This window comes from Bicyclus anynana, chromosome 6 (genome assembly GCF_947172395.1).
Source record: "Bicyclus anynana chromosome 6, ilBicAnyn1.1, whole genome shotgun sequence".
NCBI classification, from domain to species: Eukaryota; Metazoa; Arthropoda; class Insecta; order Lepidoptera; family Nymphalidae; genus Bicyclus; species Bicyclus anynana.
In genome coordinates, this window is record NC_069088.1 from 16,501,799 (window position 1) to 16,520,214 (window position 18,416).

The following is an 18,416-nucleotide window of genomic DNA, read 5'->3' on the forward strand; positions in this document are numbered from 1 at the left end:
ATTGGACTCTTTTGTTATACATACTTCGCATCTTCGGCGACAATGCAATAGTATGGAAACAAGGAGCTGGTCTGATGATAGAGTCGAAAGTTGGAAATAGATTATTATAGATAGAAGCTCCCACTTATAAGGAGTATTGACACCTTTAAATGGGAGAAAAGGTTAATCGTGTTCAAGTTAACTATAGAGTAAATATAGAGACGAGCCGCATTTTCGTTCGTTACATATGTCGATCTCCAATCTCTTCTTCTGCTTGTGCCTTCGGGTCCCACCAGGCGATGCTTCTGCATTCACCCAAAGTCCCAGGTAACGCCTTTCAGGTCCCATTAAGGAGCTTATGACAATCAGTAAGAAGACAAGTGTCTGTATACAAGGTATAGTGTATCAATAGGCTGCCAAAAGAAGCTTTGCTATAAACTTAACGTTTGCTCTAGGTATCATTTTAAATTTTGTCGCAGTAATCCTTTACATTTTTAGAGCTGATACGTCATAGCGGTAATCAATATGAAAGCTGTAATCAACTTAATTCATAAATCACTCCTGAGATCAGTCCTGCAATCAACTCTGCTAACCTAAATCATAACTTACTCCTGAGATTAGTCTCCGATGTGGAGCACCCCATCACTGGTTGAATAGCAGCCCGGTTGGGTGCAAGTTGGCAGTTCCCCGGCGGGCAACATTTAGACGGAATTAAGTGCACTTAATCGTCGGCGCAGGCGCTCTGCCCGAGGGGAGCACAATTTGCCCGCACTGCCCCTATTATAATGCCAACTTTGTGCCTATACTATACCTACTGACGTGCATATATTTTTTTGCAAAATCCACCGGTAGGGCTTTAAAGTATCAGTCGATGGACATCCCCTGTTAGGACATAGGTCTCCTGTGTCTCCCTGCAAGAGGCTCCAGAGGTTGACCTTTCTAGTGCACGGAGACACTATAGAAATTAAGACTCAATTAACAAATTAAATACATATATATTTGTATAGATATACTAGTTCTCAGTTACACTAAAATAAACTAAAACATGTGAATTATTTCACGAAATGTAAAATGTTAATGTTAAGGAATTAAAACTATCCAAATTGTAAATTAATTAAGTTACACACATACAAAATATATTTTACAGCTTTAATAATACATACCACAATAATGCAGTATTAAAATACATATTAAAATACCAATAATAATAGTAATACATACACAATAGTAAAAAAAGTTTTTACGTATGATATGCATGCTACCGAAAGGCAGACATCTGCTATTTGAAAGGTCGTGAATAATTAATGCATTTCTAGATAACATTAAAAGGTTTTAAAGCGAGAAAATTGCAATCATTATAAAAACACTTAATGAAATAATTGGAATGCCGTTGAATGGGTTCCCGATGAAACAGTTGCCGGATTGGATATTTATTTACGCGGCACTAATTTCGCGGTGAAATAACTATAGCAATTTGCGGGCGTTTACGCAAAGGAACGCCAGTTGGCAAATCAATGGTAGACCGCAACACCTAGCCAACTGCTATTGTAGGTATTATAGACGTACTGGTAGGTATGACATAGCTGCATTATTTTAACCTTCGACGCAAAAGAGGGATGCAATAATAGAACAACATAGTTACTAATAAGTACGGTACAGCCTGTGACTATGTGACTGTTTGGTATTGGAGGTAGCCGGCAGATTTTAGAAAACCATGACGTTTTGCCATCACAGATCCTAAACGCGTTGGACACGATTTATTTGATTGATTTTGATGGAACTTACGAGTAGTTAGAGTCATCAAATTGACTCACCACAGAAGCGCACGAACCAGCTGCCTAATTACCTAACTGGGATGCATTACCTGCAATTAATACAATATGTTTATTATACAAAGAACTTTAGAATAACATAATCCTTGGGGACGAAGGAATTATTATATATTAATTATATATTAATTATTAATTACATAGTACACAGTACAGTTACAGTTTAGGTTGGAGTGAATACCTTAAATTATATCGTGCTTGGTACTACCGTTATTAAACAGTTATATTAATAAATCAACTACATGTATAATATATGCTAACGAGTATAATGTATTTATTTAACAATAGCTTCACGGTTGAGGGGTCGTACCTACTCAAATCCGTGAGCTATAGGGTTTATTCCTGACTGCTGTTGTACCCACTATGTGAAGAGGTTATTCGTTAAATTGAAGAGAATTGAATCGCATACCTATAATATGTATACAAAAGCCTTACTTACTTTTAGGTTAAAAGAAATAAATTGAAAATTTTAATGAAAAGGCTTACTAAATGTTCTAACTGTATTTGCCAAGACATGAAAACGTGAAACCTCAAACGAGAGGGGTAGGTATATCTTGTTCTGCATAGAATTCGGCTATCTTCCGACTTCATGGTCCTACATCATTGCTTTGGTCACCATACACAAGTACAATCAAACGTCAGGCAGTAGTTCTAATTTAGCTTCCAAGATTTGAACCACCCTTACCTACTAATACCACTGACAAGGCAATCAAAAGCTCTTATCTGTTTATCTCATCCCTATCCTGAGGATGCGCGCCCGTGCACGCTCGCACACCCGTGCATCCCGCACCCCTGCACTCACCCGTGCACCCGTGCATTCGCACCCGTGCACGTGTGCCGTTCTTGCGAGCTCAAAACTTTCGCAGCGCGGGTGCATCGACACACATCTCAGCACACGATTACAAGCTCGTAATAATTTAATATTCCGTTTAGTACACGCATTATCACCGGCATGTTGATTTGTAACATCATCGTGAAAATTGAATAAATGTAAATATTTTATACCATCGTTATCAGCTAACTTTAATGGCCCAATGTAGGGCATAACTCTACCCTTCTTTATTGGGTATGGAGCTTGGATTCACCACACTGCTACAATCGCTGCAACGCGCTGTTTCAAACAATGTTTTGCTTTGTTACGATGTCAGGATTTACAGCATAACGAGATCTCTGAGACACGGGAGTTGACTACTGAGAAGTACTGTGAACTACAGGACGAAAAGTAAATTTTTTTGATAATGATGATCATTCATGATAGGAAGCCGCATAGGCTAACAACTGTACCAAAGAGGCAGTTAAATAAATATTATATGCAGGCGCAATAAATTTTAATATGAACCAGTAATTTCAAATACTAATTTAATCAATTACAAAATTAATCAGGACGGTGACGCCTGGTCGATTACGCTGGTTGGGAAAGGCTGGACTAATTCAGTAATACTATTTTTATACACCGAAAAATTTTACGTATGTCTGCTATTTCCAATTTTCAAGTAAAACAACCGAAATAGATATAATACATAACGATATAGTTACATATTTAACTATTTTGGTTATTTCATACGAAATACTTACTAAACAGAAAGATTTTAAGTTCCAAAAGTGCTTTTTGGTGCTAAATTAAACTTAAACTGAGCATAATAAAATAAACGAATTTGAACGTGAATTAGATGGTAGTTGGTGACATCGCAGTGATAAAAAACCACTGATTAAAAACATGTTAAAGAGCTGTTGATAAAACTCCACTACTTTTTAAACAGATTTGCGTTTTTGTATTCCAATAAAGTTCAAATATTCCCAATGAGTTAAATACTAACAAAAAAATCTTTCTCCGATTACCAAAATTTATCAAATTTGAGGTTACGAAAACGTAAAGACAATTAATTTAATGTCGTTTAGGCCGGAGGGTACACAACTAGTGCTGTAGTAGTGTTCCTAATTTGTATTCGATATTCGTAAGTAAGTAATATTTTACCGCAATACACCTGGCGAGCAAAATTGATGATAACAATTTAAAAGTTTCATCCAATCATAACATTATGTGCAATACGAGCAACGAACCCCCTTTTACAGCCTATTAAATTAATACCTACGCAACACCTTATAAAGCATCGGGCGGCAACGGGCAAGGTGATAGCGATCGCGCAAGCACCAGTTTATCATGGACACCGCGTTGACTACTAATTTGTACTGCACAAAACACACTGTCCATTATGTGATATCGTACGGTCAATCATACTCAATTAAAATGTGAGTGACTCGCATTATTAAATAATTTAATACCGCTTTGTGGTCATTTTTTGCAGCGTCGTCAGGAATTTGTCTCATTTAGCCTACCGAACGTCGGGCCTGGTATTATATAATTAATATCAATGAGCGTCCGAGGGAAATCAGCGATCAGCGAAGAATATAAGATCTCGGATTTTTCAATTATTTTCGCAAAGTAACCAAAATGATCGGAATTTTTCATAACCATTTTTTTGTCCCAAATAAAAAAATATTTAAAATTTTATTGCTAATACTATTTTATATTATTAGGATTGCGTATTTTAAATAGATACAGGCATTATTTTTCAAAAAGCCCATAACGTACCTACACAACAATGAAACGTAAGTTATATAATATATCTATGCAAAATCTTTTTAACATACGCCGGTTTCGTGGAGTGAATCTAGCAATAGACGTATTTTAATTGGTTGGTACGAAAAATTGCAAAATAAATTAAATTTTTCACTGACGTTCCCTATATAATTTCTGATGTTTACAAATTATAAAACAGACGTGCGAATTCGATATCTTCTGAATCTGATAAATCACGGTTGAACAAAAATGCTCGTAATTGATTGCCAATAAATTTTGATAACGATCGTTTTTTTGGACATGGAAATGATTAGAGAACACAAAACGAAGACAGGTGCGAGATACTCGTATTTTACAGCGATATGATAATGTACAGAATATTAAACTTTCTCAAAATGTACATGATCATTTTCGTAGAGCAAAGGCAATAAATCTTGTTGGTCAAATTTATGGTCGCTAATATGCGAATTTTACATCCATTTGGATAATTTAGTAAATTTTGTATAATAAAAATGTTTATTAGATAAGACCATAACTTTAACATGTTAGAAAAATAAAAGGTAGAACCTATTAGAAGATCATATCGTTAAAAAATTCGGGGGATTTTTAGATGTAGAACATGAGTCTGCGTATCTCTTTTCCACGTGCTAGATTTGAACGGACAACTTGTAAAAATTTTTGATCTTGTTTTTAGCCAAGATAAGGCAAAGAGTATCTTTTTTGACTTGTCCAAAGGAGGCAATTACCGCTAAGCTTATTTCTAACGCCAAGCAAGATTGCTGTGTTGCAGTCTAAGAACAAGGTATACGATTACCGGTGATTTTATAGCACATGTAGTGTTTAACACCTACACGCCTCTGGTAAAAGGCTATACAGCAGTGAATTGTAATTTTACTTTAAAAATAAATGAATAGACAAATGTTAATGATGTAAACAGATTTGCGGTAAGCGTCTAACTAACGACGATTGCAAACGCGACCGACGAATTGTATTGGACCGCCCAGACGTCTCAAGTGTCTAAAGATCTGTACCTCTCAAGTACACATAATTAAAGTTTCAGGTATACGGGAGTACCTTAATATTGTAGCCAAATTATGTTATAACATCTGGATAGACATGCCAATCGACGCAACCACTCGACTGCAGGTTTGTTGACAGTAAGCCTCAATAGCTTCGCGGTTAAACATAACATAAATCCGATTGGTCTAGGGTTCGATCGCGATTCTTTGGACAGTTGTAGTAAACAGGCTATGCACTATGCTGGAGTTAAAAGTCGGATATTAGTCATGTTTAAAAGACGAGATTAATTTCTTTGATATTTTTTAAAGTGTCAAAATTAACTGTAGAACATTCTGCAACTTTGTTGATTTTTTTTACTCTTATTTATTTATTTCTCCTTTTTTAAAATTTTATAACAATGTTATATATACAAATCACTAATAAAAACGTATATAAAAAAATACATTGACATTTTACATTTTTTCGATACTAAAATTGTATAAGACTGTCATTGTTGTGATTTACAGCATGGCATGTGTCGGCTAGCGACTTGTCCGCACGTCTGTAGACGGCTTTACAGCATAGATGGGGCAGGTACTTTACTCTAATTATTTATCCAGACTTGATCGATTAGCCCTGCAGACAGTCTAAATAGCGCTCAACTATGTCTTGCAATTTGGCAAGTAATTATGAATCCTTGCTCTATTAAAGCGGTCTTATAAAATTCATTGCGTTCGCGGTTTCGTTGCTTGGCTTTTAAGTTAATTTAACTTCGCTAAATAGAGTTGGTTAATGAATAATTCATGCTGTACCTACAGCTAGCAAGACAAAAGTCGTGTCTGTAAAATAGTAATAATGTCATTGACTTCAGGTATGTTAAAATTACACTGTTTTGTTTTATGGTATTAAATACCCATTTTGATTGTTTTTCCTAAGGAGGAAGTTGTGAAATGGTCATGTGTATTTGCGCGATGAACTACGTGGAAGGACGACTATTCACGAGCGGCGTAGAGTTAGATCTACAAAGAACATCTCTAGCCAGTGGCATGCATAAAGTGTTTAATTGATTCCTAATGATTTTTGAGACAATGATCTTTTGAATAATATGAAGAGCATGCCTTTACTCCAGCAGTGACTACCATCCGCTACCATGTGCCTTTTTATATTTTCGCACAACAAAATTTTGTGACTTTTTTAAAAGAAAAATGTATACCTAACGAAACAAAAAAAAAATATTAAAAAATATCTACACTACGATCCAAATGTAGCATTCAAAAATCTTCAAGCCTTAATAAATATCTCAATAATGCAAGAGATAATAATTACTAAAGTGTATGAGGTCCTAGGACCTAGGTTCAATTTCCACCTCTTGCACTAATTACCGCACTTATCCACACAAGTCTGAAAAAAAACATAATGATGATGATCAAAAAACACACCTAACATTCCACCATAACAAAACATTGTAGCAGCAAGTAATAAAGAGAATAAAATAAATAAGTTTTCCTATAGGTACTAGAAAATGTTGGTCACGTCGCAGCCTTGTTTGAAGTATTTGCGATCTTTGAAATTAATAATCGCGCGCTATTCAGGAAACAGGTCTTACTTAGTCGTAGATACGTGATGCCCAAGCCAATGTCCATTGTAATAGGTACGAGGAACTTCCTCGAAATGAAATTACTGCGCGGGTATAAGGAGAATAATTGCTAAGGTCTTGCGTTGCGCAGTGCGCACACATACGAATATGTACTCGAACAAACTACATATACCTATGCGTTAACGTGTATATCCTACGTCGTATCTAGGCAAGAATTCTAGATAGGTACCAGTGGCGAAGGGTGGAATTTTGACGAAGGTATGCCGTCCCAAAGAAAAGGAAATTCATACCGCTTGATACAAACTCCGGTTTCTTTTACATCCATATATATACATTCATTTCAATGTGTATGGATTTTCAAAAGGTAACCCGGCGGGAATCGGCCTGCATGGACTCTTCGCCGTTGGTAGATATAACACCCCTAATAGAGACGAATATCTTAGCATTCCATGGATTCACCGTGCGGGTGCCGGGTCCATGCCGTGGCAGAGAATAACTCTGAGCAGATCCCCGAACTTAAGGGTTAAGAACGTCCTTGACAGTTAACTAACACTCGCCTTCTGCGTTCGTGTTGTTCTCCCTGCCTAATCAATTTGGTAAAATCCTACTAGAGCAGCTTTGGATACCTGTTCTAATATAGAACTTACCGCAGTTCTAGTGCAAGTCAAGTCAAGGTCTTTAAGCAAGTTATAGAGAAATTTTGCTGGTAATCCTCTCGCACCTACTTCTACGGCGTATAAAGTAACCACATGAATAATTGGAACCATCGACACAAATAACTTTGATGTCAGGGACAATTTTATTCTTGTGCAGAATTATTTTTAAACTTTAACTTTTAACAAGCCAAAGTCAAAATTAATTTACATATTTCAATAAGACTTAGTTTACAAGCATTTTTGAACGTTATCAGATAACGGTGATAGGAATTAGTCGAGTCGTTCGAGGGTTCGAAACGTCTTGGTCCGAGTTAAAAGCCCTAAATGAACTTCGCCAGGGACTTTTATTGTTTTGTTCGTGCAATGGGCCAAAAACAAAGATATAGACCTTATTGCGTTGAGAAGCTTGGGCTCCTAACATCGAACGGTTCGAGCAAAGTAAATACCAAAATATATATAAAAAATAGGTACATACTCACAGACTGAAAGTTTGTACAGCGATTTGTATTGAATGACGCAAGCTATGCGGAGCGTAGACACAAAAGAGGCGCGCGAAGGCCAATGCCACCGGCACGGCGACGGTAGCCGAAAAATTACATAAGCAGCATCGCTCGTCCGACCGAACCGGGGTCAATGTCGCGCGAACAAAGATCGCGAAAGTGGTTTAACGTTACGTAGCGGCCGCGAGCACAGCGCCCGGATAATTGCGATGTAATCGACGTAATCCATCCGGCGAGCCGAGCCCGGTTTCCTTATACGGCGCGCAGCTTGCTAGAAGAAACAGCTGACCGGCGGGCACGCGACTCGAATGCATATTGATGTCGCACCGGCGGCAAAAACGCGCATAAAATCGAAACGACGACGCTATGAAATGTGCAATCGTTATTTATTATGTACGCGTTGCGAACGCTCTCTTGGTTATTTTTTTATAGCCAAAGCAAAAGTTTAACCGCCGCGCGGAGAAGGAATTTTTAATTTTTTTTTTATAGCAATGAGCTCAGTGATACGATGATCTTTTTGAATAGTTGTGTTTACAACATAATATTGGGATAAATAAAATTGAAGACGCATTATGTACCACTGAACATTGAAAATGCTAAAGCTAAAGCTTACTTATGAACAGCCATTAATTGATATCTTTAGCTATTCTTTGCGAAAAACCAATCCCAAACGACAATGCTACTCAATAAACCCTCTAAGGACTGAGGATTGAGGGAAAAGAAGTTGAGCTTTTTGTCGACACTTTTGTTAAATTAATTTTATTTTACCAAAAGCCTTACTCTGATTTTTTTCTCCAGTTGTTAAATATAACAGAGAAAATACAGTAAAACCGATAGATAGTCTACGAGTGTCAAAATCAAAATTCGTTAATTAACAAGAACTTTTGAAACGTCAAAATGGCAAATTGGCATGGCAAAAAAAGTGTACAGACTTTAGCACCGGTACAGAAGGCAGGTTCAGGTCTATAACTGTCGTTTTGTTTAACAGATTTCTGCACTAATTGGAGACGATAAGCGAAACTCTAGTACGAGTAAGGCACGTGACAAAGACAAAATTTATCTACATAAGACAGGCTATATTTTAGTAACATTGGTTTAAATAATGAATTTTGACGTGCCAAATCCCGTTAGCAACAATTAGCTAACGAGTGGTGCACTTCTGTAGCTTCGTCCGTCTGGATCGATAGACGTTATCGCGCGGCGGTGAGTGCTGACAGCACCACGAGTCGCGGCCCCGAAACCGGCACAATGAGTTCATAGGGACTAGGCCGGGAGGCGGTGGTGCGAAATAAGGAAGTCTATGTACAGTTGATTCTTCGAATACAAACAAACATACACGCTAATTTTGGTAAAATTGTGTAAGTTTACATTTGACTATTCAAATACAACACAAAGGGATACATTGATTTTTTTCTGTAAGCGCATCTCTGCTGATACTAAACGGATTTTCACAAGTGACAAGTGAAATGACAAGTGAACGCATCGACAAACGAGTAGAGTGTAGTGGTGACATTTCCCCCCTGGCGCCGCATCTGCGCCGATCATTGACGAAGACGATCAATAAAAACAACTACTCTTATTAAAAGATGCCGCCCGCTTTTTTTAATTGTTTTTATAAACTTTCACTCAAGTCTAGAAAGCCTTGAAATTGTTAAATTAATTTAATCGCTGAGCTCAAATTAACGCAATTTCTTTTTCGTGAGTTTGTATTATGTATTGTGTGGTAGGTATTACTTACAAAAAATGGAAATGTACAAGGAGACAAATTGCCACTGGCTCTTCGTCTAGGTCACAATGAATCCACAAGGGAACGCATTGACAATCGAGCTCGAGTTGAGTCGTGACATTTCCCCCCTGGCGCCGCATCTGCGCCGATCATTGACGAAGACGACCAATAAAAACAACTACTCTTATTAAAGGATGTCGCCCGCTATATTAATCGTTTTTGTAAACTTTCACTCAAGTCTAGAAAGCCTTGAAATTGGTAAATTAATTTAATCGCTGAGCTCAAATTAACGCAATTTGTATTACATGAGTTTGTATTATGTATTATGTGGTATTATTTATAAAAAAAAGTAAATGTACAAAGAGACAAGTTGTCATTGGCTCTTCGTCTAAGTCACAATGAATACACAAAGGAACGCATCGACAAACGAGCTCAAGTTGAGTCGTGACATTTCCCCCTGGCGCCGCATCTGCGTCGATCATTTCCGAAGACGACCAATAAAAACAACTTACTCGTAATTAAAGGATGCCATCCGCTTTAATAACCGTTTTTTAAACTTTCACTTGTATCTAGAGAGCCTTGAAAATGTCAAAATAATTTCATTGCCGAGTTCAAACTCACGCGATTTCTTTTTTATAAGTAGGTAAGTAGTATTTATTACAAGTATAAAAGCAAAATCAGAAATAATATACAATGAGACAAATTGCCACTAGCCCTTTGTCTAAGTCACAATGAATCCACGAGGGAACGTGCCGACACACGATCATGAGTGGAATCGTGACATTTCCCCCCCTGGCGCCGCATCTGCGCCGATCATTGACGAAGACGACCAATAAAGACAACTAATTAAACGGTACATTCGCTTTATTGGCCATTTTAATAAACAGTCATACTTTCACTTGAGGAATGGACTGTTGTTCTTCCACATTCTATCTTACGGTCCACTATCAGGGACAATAATATGTCAAGGATACAAGCAACTTTTTATAAACCGAAAATGAATTCAGTAAAACATTAGTTAAAATTTGTCTTTTTTTATTCTCGAGATTATCTCATTGTACGGAAAGCGCAGTGTTGTGTCGAACCCCCACTAAGTGGACCGAAGATATATCAAGCGGGTTGCAGGGAGCCGCTGGATGCTGGCGTCTCGAGACTGTTGTGCTTGGAGGTCCATGCAAGAGGCCTATGTCCAGCAGTGGACGTCTATCGGCTAATAAGGATGAGTATGACGCATTGTTTAGCGCCACTGGCCGAGCTCCTACAGTCGACTTCAGTTTGAAAGCTTCCGATGCATCTCGAGACCCTTACACTGTTTAGAGATATCGTATATCCACTAGCACAGTAATAAAGTTGCAATATAAGTGGTTCATTAGGCGATAATTGCGTTTCAATCTCATTTACAACACTTAATAGCATTAACATAACATGTTAATTCGATTCATTGCTTTTTTGTACATTTATGCAACATCAACGATCCATTTCGTCATAAAAAAAAGGGTTGTATTTCGTCATAAATATTTATAACGTTTAATTATTTAATAACATTATTTAGTAACCATCGATGTCCAAACATACACTTTCTCTTATATTAATCTGGTGTCATTAAAATATTACTGTCACATTATCATAACTGAATATATTTTATGTTCAAGAAACATGGAGTCCCCGCTGAGACTGTCGCCGTTAGGTATTATAAATAAGCGCGATTCACATAAGGGCTCATAATCATTTATCATAGAGAGAGCGTTTATCTATAATTTTATCGGCAATGTATCGATAGGGCAGCTGTTCGCAAACACCTACGTGTCGATAATGAACGACGCGATAACCCCAAGTTAAGAGGGTCTATATGTGGGTGCAGAATTAACGTGATCGATCATATTTTATAAATTACCCCTTTAATGGAACATAATTTTTAATGATGGCATACACGCACTGACTAACCCGAATGCAAATTTAATTATAATTAAAATTGCACTTCCAATTATAATGGAGAATTTGTCCATAATAATAAAATTATTATGATCAAATTTTATTAATTTAACTTGAACATAATGAAACTGAAATAAAACTTGAAATTGATTGTACATATCACCCATAATTATTCCACTGTGATCTTACCTCATGTTAAATAAGTGCGCTAACATAGCTCAGCTGGCCTATTCACTATTTTGGTTTTTATTATCAACCTATTAAAATGAACATCCAATCAATTGACAAAATGCTGTTACTAGTTACTGTGCGGTAAGCACCGGATGACAGTTTTACATATAATCTCAATTTCGTATTTGTCAACTAGAATACGTGAAAATTGTGAATTAGCCTGCAGGTTATATTTATTAATTATTTTTGACTGGTTTGTATGTACATTACATTATGCACAGTACAGTACATTGTACACTATGGAACGTATAATTTCTTGAGAAGACGCCTTTTTCGTTACTCAAAACTCACGTATGTAACTACTATGTGTTTCTTTGGATTAATAGAATTTTCTTATTAAAGCAATATTATATAAATCGTTCAATCGGCGAGCCGTGATAGCCCAGTATCACGGCGTCTTGCTATTTTGTGATAGAATAAAGATTGAGGTAGTAGAGTGTATAGTAAAAGTAAATAGTATAGATTAGACACTAGATTGGACACTAACTAATACGATGAATTCCCCAAACCAAATATACGATTTTATTGCCAAGTGAAGTGCCAAAAAGAGCATGGAGTCGCTAGTAAACATTACACCTGTAAGCAGAGGTCTCGACAGTTACTGGTCCCATGGATGAATAGTAATATATAAAAATCTCTCTCACTGCAATAAAAGGGATAAATTTATCAAGTAAATACAACTTAACTTAAACATAGGATCACAATTCACAGTGTAACATATAGACGCAAAGTATGAATGCACCTGCCGCACAGAAAAGCCTACCGAGACAATAAAGCTTCACGATGGCACAAAATTGATCAACGCATTATGCGCAATTTAATCGCAACATACACTATTTACGGAAAAAAAGAAACAATTTAATGTAGGCGGCAGGTGCCATCGGTCGACGACGTAAGACCTTTCCCAGGTTGTATGTCACGCGCCAAACTTGTTCTATGCAGCGTGTGTGGTGCAACCGACAGATGATCCAATTTGGTTGCCTTCAGTCCCGACCTTTGAATTGGCACAATTAGCTATTTATCAAGAATTTCTCTGGGCTTAGTTCCGTATTTAGCAAACATCTCTGCTGTAAAGAGATTATCTGTTTTGCTATTCTGAGAAAAACCCAAGTATCCAAGCGAAAACTTCAGCCAGATCCAATAAGGAAGAATAAAAATATCCGTTCATATGGATTTAATCATAGTTGACAGAGTATAGAGCTTTAGAGTGTAGTTGAAAAAAATTATATTAAAATAGTAAAAACCCCAACGATAAAAGATAAAAAATTATGCTGTTATCTATAAATGAAACAGATTTTCATAATAATTTTACACGTAGATCAGTTAGGAGAAACATAAAGACGGCTAAGAAACAGGGGCTCATGGGAATCGGAATTAGGCAAAAAAGTCACGTAGTCTTGGAGTCCGCAAGTAGGTAAAGCCTAAATAAGGACAGAGCTGATTGAATGTCTATGAACACATGTTTTTAGTTTTAACATTACTAGTACATTCAGAACACCTAGCCTTACCTAACACACAAATATGATCTGTGTTGTCCTATTACTGACATGATATGCCAACTTAAATTATAGCCAACAAGTCGGACCGACGGCATCGGTAGAGACTGAATTGGTTCGTCTGTTAGCAGTGAACGTTTTCCGTGAATTAGATGCGAGCATACGGACGTTAGCTGTCAACAGTGGTCTTTTTACGAGCCACATGAAACTGACACTGTTTAAAACAACACCACCGATCCACTCGTCCAGCTTGCGTTCTGCAAATGCCTATCGGGCATTTTTATGTGCATGCTTCTTTGAAGGTGTTTTTGTATCTACTATCAGCTGGAATTGTTTAGATTTCTCGACGTTTTGTTTGGATTGTTTTGTCTTTAATCAGTCACTAAATTTAAAGTAACATTAATAGGAAATATATAAACTTTTGGTTAATTTAGGACAGTGTACCTTGACTAGGGCTTTTTACTGTTTCTTCTTAGTTAAAGTAAACTACAAAGTATAATAACTATGCATCAATTACATCTTACAACTGCGCCTTAAATAGACTTGACAATTATTTGAAATAAATATTAATATCAATACTTTCCATGTTTTTCTCCAGTGCAATCTTTAATTTTTTGCACCTGTTTAAGATACTTATAAGTTCATACAACGGCGTATTCAGCAGTGGATGTCCTTCATGATGATAAGATATTTAAACATTTAGATAACTATGACATTTTAACAGTAGCTCTAAGAAATACATTTGTATGAGGTAGTAAACTTTTAAGTATAATAACTAAAGAGAATTTATTACCCTCCCAATCCACTTAAATTGTCCAATAAATGGCCAATAAAATTCCTCTAAAGCCTATAATTAAAGAAGTGAAGGGAAATTTCCTCATGTGATAGCCATTATAGGGAAACCATTAGCAGAAACATGCGGTGTACTGTGTGCATTTATCACGGCTTGCATGTAGCCTCCTAAATAGGAACGCAACACCTGTATAGGAGACAGGCTCGCAATTGCCTTAAACGATGTTAGTTTGTTAGTTGTTAGTGACACAGTGACACGTGTCTTCTTAACACTTCCTGTAAAGGCAATTCTAATTCTGCTGTATTTGAAATGAGATATTTTGTTTATGAAAGAAAATTAAGCACCTTAACGATTCATCTTAATATATAAATGCAAAGGTCATTCATCACGAAATCCCAAAAACCGCTTGATATACAAAGACGAAATTTGGCAGGGAATTAGTAAATAGATAGTGTAGAGGTCTGCTAAGAACGGATTTTGCGAGAGGGCAAGATTAAGGAGATCTAAGGGTGGACGAACTCGCGGGCGTCCGGTAGTAAGATAATATCGACGATAGGTACGACAGAATATCTGGTCATTTAGTTAGGTATTACATTTATGAAGACAAGGCAAGTTGAACACACTTTGACGACATTTGTCAGAAATGTAAAGTAGAACCTTGTATTTTTAAATATACTTGAATAAACTAATTCCATTTCAAAAGTTTATAAAAAGGATACTGCACGTACATCTCATGAAGATTAAGTTTATATACATTTATAATTATGAACTAATCAGCTTACTTTCAAAGTTTATATAAATAAATCGTTTGATAATGATAAGTGCCTATAAGCCTTGGGGAGTTAAAGCCTTTAAGTCTGGCTAATGAACTGAAACCTGGTTGTGAACGGGTCAAGTCACCATTTAGATAAATGGAAAGATAAGGGTGGGGTATACGGAGTAAGCTATCTGCGCTGCAGCCTGCAATGCCATCGATATATTTATTTAATGACTTCATTAATTTGAGCATACCCCTTCCGGCTATTACACAGTAGCAATACCTACGACTAAGGTAAGGTAAGTGTATAAGGTTATTTTCATTTCTGTTTCCTACTGAATATCGATATTTTTTATTTTAATAAAAAGACTTATAGGCAGCATGTAAACCTAACGTAACAGTAAAAGTAGTAAGTAGTAAAGAACACTTTATTTTTCAGGGAATAAGACCGTCACTTTTGATTTATGACGTTACTTTGACTGTTACTTGCGATGAAGAAACTGGCCGTAAGCATTGTATTCACACTACGATGGATACTTATAGTGTATCGCGCACTTTCTTGTGAAAATTGTTGATTGCTTAGCGAGAATACACGGATCCGCATATTTATTTTAATCCAGCTTTCCGTATGCCAAAGTTCAATCAAAATTGATCGATTGATTGAACAACAACAAACGCTATGAATGTTCGTATATCAGCTATATACATATAGTCGTAGCACAAGCTATACGCTACTTTGGGGCTAAGTAGTGTATGTGTATGTATTGTGTAAGTATATTTACCTATTTATATTTTACTATAGTTTGAAAGAAGTTTGCCGGACCAGACTAGTTCATATTGTAACCAGTGGTGCTAACATGCAACCAGTGAAAGAAATATAGACAAAATTTCATCTAGTGACGTCAGAGTTTTGACGGCTTCTGTGGCGCAGTGGTGTGCGCGGTGGATTTATAAGACAGGGATCTTAGGTTCGATCCCCGGCTAGGCTAATTGAGATTTTCTTAATTGGTCCAGGTCTGGCTGGTGGGAGGTTTCAGCCGTGGCTAGTTACCAACCTACCGGCAAAAACGTACCGTCAAGCGATTTAGCGTTCCGCTACGGTGTTGTGTAGAAACCGAAAGGGGTGTGGATTTTCATCCTCCTTCTAACAAGTTACCCCGCTTCCATCTTAGATTGTATCTCCCAAGTTGTCCCAGTCCATCTCTTTCGTACCAACGCAATGAAAGAGATTCCGATATTTCCGGTTGCGCCGACATTGGTTGAATTTTGTCTATTTCTCTTCACGAGATTATCTCGTTAGTCGCATGTTAGCACCACTACAGTTAATTGTTTTGTATTTTATGTACATCTTAACAAGCAAGACATCGCAAGGGGACTCGGACCGCGGACAAGGCTTGTAATTACGGGCTGAGCAAGGCAAAGTGTCGAGACACCGCGATAATATCGAAAAGCTAAGGTAGGCGTCCACATTTAAGCATCGTACGTATCGGACGCAGCGCATCAAACGTTTTAATTTTACTTAGTAGATAAAATTCGTTCAGTGCAGATCAGTGGACTTTTTTGACTCTCTATGCAAAGAATACTAAAATCCGTTTGATGCGATGCGTCCGATACGTACGATGCGGATCTGTGGACGCCTCTTTTTGATCGTTCGTTCGTCATCAACCCATATTCGGCTGAGCTCGAGTCTCCTCTCAGAATGAGACGGGTTAGGCAATAGTCCACCACGCTGGCTCAATGCCGATTGGCAGACTACACACACGCAGAGAATTAAGAAAATTCTCTGGTATGCAGGTTTCCTCCCGATATTTTTACCTTCACCGTTAGAGATACGTGATATTTAATTTCATAAAATGCACACAACTGAAAAGTTGGAGGTGCATGCCCCGGACCCGATTCGAACCCACACCCTCCGGAATTGGAGGCAGAGGTCATATCCACTGGGCTTCACGGGCCTCTCTTTGATCGCGTGAATTTAATAAAATCACGCATCGGACGAATGCTGGAGCCGATCTGATTTATTTGGGGATTCCGTGCATATTCGACGGGGCGGATGACGATATTAATAAATTAAAATTTTTACACCGACACCGCCGTTGACAATTTGATAAGAGATCTCTGTTTTTAACTGAATTAAAAAAAAGAGTTTTTGTATTCAACCTGTATGGATGTATACTTACAATATATTTGTACGTGTGTAAGTAGGTAGGTACGTTGGTATGTTCGCGATTTACTTCTAAGCCGCACGGACGTACATTGCGAGTTTTGACGGCCTCCGTGGCGCAGTGGTATGCACGGTGGATTTACAAAACGGAGGTCCTGGGTTCGATCCCCGGCTGGGCAGATTGAGATTTTCTTAATTAGTCTAGGTCTGGCTGGTGGGAGGACTAGGCCGTGGCTAGTTACCACGCTACTGGCAAAGACGTACCGCCAAGCGATTTAGCGTTCCGGTACGATGCCGTGTAGAAGACGAAAGAAAAAAGTTTCCTTATTTAAATGCATTGCATAGTTTTCAGGAAAGGTTTTTGTGTATACAGAAGTTTTTTTAACTGATAGTAGAATTTTAAAGTCCATTTATGCGCTTATTTCTTATCAGACTATCTTTTTTCTTATAATCAACATATAGTTTTTGATACGATTTCATTCCACGGTTTTCAGTATAATTTAAAGTATAATTTCGCTGGAAGTCTAATTTACACTGTATTACCATTCCACTTAAGGTGGTCCGTGCCTTCCGAAACCCATGAAATATTTATGACGTGGTTACCACCGTAAACTCCTCTCCGCTTATATGTACATACATCATTTTGTATAACAAACCAGACGTAGCCTGATATTTTGTAAAAACCATCACGTATTGTAGTGATAAGCAAGAAAATCCGTCCAACATTTACGATTGTGCACAAAGATTTTATACTATTAGTTATCACTAACGCGTCGAAACTGAGGCGAACAAAAATGGCTAATTGTCTTAATTTCGTTTAGTCGCATTTAAACAAAGAAAGTTATCTAAAATTCTGATCACTTTTTGCGGTGATTTTTTTATTTTATCTTATCGTTGATCGTTTTTTTTAAACATCCACAATGTTTAAAAAAAAACTTGTAAAACGTTTGCACATAATAAACAAGGTGTCGTTCATCTATTATCTATTAATATTATAAATCTGAAGAGTTTGTTTGTTTGTTTGTTTGCTTGCTTGAACGAAAATGAAAAATTCTTAATTTTTTTATTTCTTCTATAGGCTATATTTTATTCCTACGGGAACTGGAACCACGCGGGTGAAACCGCGCGGCGTCTTCTAGTCGTTTATAAGCGAAGCGCAGAACCGACATAAATGAA

At 37.2% G+C, this 18,416-nt stretch overlaps 1 protein-coding gene and 1 long non-coding RNA gene across 3 annotated transcripts in view; both read right to left on the bottom strand.

The window, feature by feature from the left end:
• LOC128198167 (uncharacterized) overlaps nt 1-8,748 on the bottom strand; it is a 90,061-nt gene extending 81,313 nt beyond the window's left edge. Inside the window, exons 1-2 of the long non-coding RNA XR_008250907.1 lie at nt 8,121-8,748; nt 1,794-1,843 (exon numbers count right to left, since the gene is read on the bottom strand). This is a non-coding gene — a long non-coding RNA (uncharacterized LOC128198167). The remainder of the gene's footprint in view (nt 1-1,793; nt 1,844-8,120) is intronic.
• LOC112046764 (zinc finger protein jing homolog) overlaps nt 1-18,416 on the bottom strand; it is a 201,555-nt gene that overhangs the window by 159,998 nt on the left and 23,141 nt on the right. The gene's annotated exons all lie outside the window — the stretch shown is intronic.